This window comes from Leptonychotes weddellii, chromosome 5, assembly GCF_054177405.1.
Source record: "Leptonychotes weddellii isolate Sample4059 chromosome 5, ASM5417740v2, whole genome shotgun sequence".
NCBI classification, from domain to species: Eukaryota; Metazoa; Chordata; class Mammalia; order Carnivora; family Phocidae; genus Leptonychotes; species Leptonychotes weddellii.
The window spans coordinates 95,628,643-95,631,798 of NC_138373.1; positions in this window are offsets into that span (position 1 = coordinate 95,628,643).

Genomic DNA, 3,156 nt, shown 5'->3' on the forward strand with positions numbered 1-3,156 from the left:
TCTAGATATTTCATATAAACAGAATGCTACAATATAGTCTTTTCTAGCTGCCTACTTTTGTGTGGCATGTTTTTGTGGTTCATCATTTGTAGTAAATATAAGGAGTCATGCCTTTTCATTGCTAAGTATTATTTCATTATATGTATGTACGACTTCATTTCACTTTTCCATTCAACAGCTGATGAGCATTTGGGTTGTTTGCAGTTTTTGGTGATGATGAAGAATGTTTCTATGAGCATTTGTGCACCTGTTTTTGTGTTGACATATGTGTTATTTCCCTTAGGAGAGTTACCTTAATTTATGAAAGGTATTTTTACTGGGTAAAGATTCTAGTTTGACAGGTTGGGTATTTTGCTTTCATTAATTTAATGACATTGCATCACTGTCTTCTAGCTTGTCTTCTTTCTCGTGAAAAATCTGCTCTCATCCTGATCTTTATTTCTGTCTCCATAAAGTGCCCTTTTTTCCCCCCTCAGGCTGCTTTTACAATTTTCTATCACCAGTTTTAAGCAATTTGATTCTGAAGTGTCAGTGTATCTTTCTTCACATTTCTTGTGTTTCAGGTTTGGTGAGCTTCCTGCATCTGTCAGTTTATACTTTTCTTCAAATTTGGAAAGTTTTGACCATTATTTCTTCAAATGTTCTCTTTGTCCACACCTCTCACTCACATCCTTTGGGTTCTCCAAATACATGCAACCTTTCCTCTAGTTTCCTGAATATTTGAAATGAGGTTAGAACTCTTTAATGATCTTATCTACAGATTCTCATCGCTTTCATTTTTGGATCAGTTTGATTGATTTTTCCCCTCACTATGTGTTATATTTTTCTGCTTCTTTATAAGCTTGATAACTTTTTATTGGATGCCAGACATTGTGAATTCTGTCTTTTTTTGGGTGTTCCATAAAGTCAAGGAATATGTCCTTTCCATTTTCCATTTTTGTATCTCTTATCACCTAACACCGTTGCTAATTCATATGGACTAAAATATTTGTTTAAATGAAGATCATAAGGGCAACCCTGTTGGGACCCCTCTAACTCTTGAGAGCTTTTTCTGTATCTTCACTTAATAAACTTCTATCACTTTACTCACACAAAAATAAATAAATAAATAAATAAATAACATAAAAGAAAAGAATAAAGCTCAGTTACCTAATCATCTTTTCACTCACTCTGGGGCAAAAATGAATATTCCTTAATGCCAGGGTCATATTCCCCTTAGGACTGAAACTATCTTTGTTAGCACTGGGGATAAATGATAAGACTCACAACATGAGTTAACAGGAGACAATATAATAATAGAAACAGTGAAACTGCTTTCTGTTATAAATGGCCAGGGAATTTCAGGGTGGATTTGAAAGGAGAAGGAATAGAACAGGGGACAAAAGAGAGATGGAATAACTAGGAGTGTAATAGTGTTTAAGTAACCTTCCAGGTCAAGAATGACTAATATTTAAAATTCTTTGCATTAATGAAAAGTAAATCTGCTGTTTCCCCAGCCCTCAGTAACGTTTGCTGCTTACCTCTCTCTTGAAAGTGTTTTGTTTGTTTTTCCAATGAAATGAATTAAAGTTCAAGTCCTATATTTGACATAATACCAAAACAGGGAGAAAGAAATAACCAGAAGGCATAGAAGAAAACAAGGATTCAGTGGAGGCAGATAGTCAAGGCCAAATTGATCAGGAGAATATCTTTTTTCTTCCTTCAGTAAATTCCAGTAATCTTGGGGAAAGAATGGACATGTCTATACAAAGGACTAAAGAGATCTAGTTGAAATATGAGTTGCACATAGATCTCTCTACTAGGCTTCCTTATTTTCACCAAATTGAAATGTTTACTTCTACTACCAGCTTGAAAGCAACCACAATCATTAATTTACCCACAGTTCTACTTCTCAACAGTCCCAAAGTACACTATTCCATTCCTCCTCATTTTCAGATGCTGCTTCTACTAACTAACCTCTCATCACAGACATTTATACCTACCAGATGGTGGTTTGTTCCTTTCCTTCTTTGCATTCACACTCCCTACACTGTGCACTGCACAAACACTGAGTGCAATAAATATCTCAGCTGTTCAAAAATTTATGGCAGAGTTAGCTCAACTTAGGAAAGGCAGCACAGATGTACCCGTGCAACAAAAGAAATATTAAAAATAAAAATACCAATTAACAGAGCTAAAGTTAGCAACATCACTTCACGTTTTATTTTCTCTACCTCCTCTCGCCTTCATATTAGTAGAAAAGCCAAGGATGTTGGAAATGTAATAAGATTATTCTGAACCTTGGTTAACCCCAGTGACTTCTTCAATGATAATAAGTGATAACATCTTAAGGAAGTTAAGTACTTCAACAGAGTACTTAACCAGTGAGTGACTCCAGGCATGGAGTTGTGTAGGATTTCCTTAAGGAAAGCTCCATGGAAAAGGTGATACTTGCATTGCATCATGAAGGAAGAATAAGAGTTTATCAGACAAACAAGAAGGGGAATGACATTCTAGACAGAGAAAACACTTTCATTCAAGACTCAGAAAACAAACCAACAAACAGGACTAAGTGTCTTTTGTGAACAGTGAAAAGTTCAAAAATTCTGTAACACGTGGAGAGATTATAAGGGCAAGTGGTTGAAGGACCTAACCCAAAAATGACAGTCATCTCAAATCCCTCTTAGAAAGTTTGTTCAGCCAATGGTGTGCTAAAAATATTAAAACAAACAAACAAGGGGCGCCTGGGTGGCTCAGTTGGTTGGACGACTGCCTTCGGCTCGGGTCATGATCCTGGAGTCCCGGGATCGAGTCCCGCATCGGGCTCCCTGCTCGGCGGGGAGCCTGCTTCTGCCTCTGACCCTCCCCCCTCTCATGTGCTCTCTCTCTCTCGTTCTCTCTGTCTCAAATAAATAAATAAAATCTTTAAAAAACAAACAAAAATATATACTGCGAGATTTGCATTTTGTGTCTGGAGTTTCTCCAAACCACGATCTAATTGCCCAGTAGAGATAATTGTTCCAGGATCCAGGAAAACCCAGACATTTACTAGCTCCTTCTTTCAGACTGCCTTTTGTATAGTAGACAACCTGTCTGATCTGATAACTCGGCCTCGATGCTGATCTCTCTTCAGAACTTGACTTCAGGTATATCCCTTCCAGTTCTTTATGCCCTCCT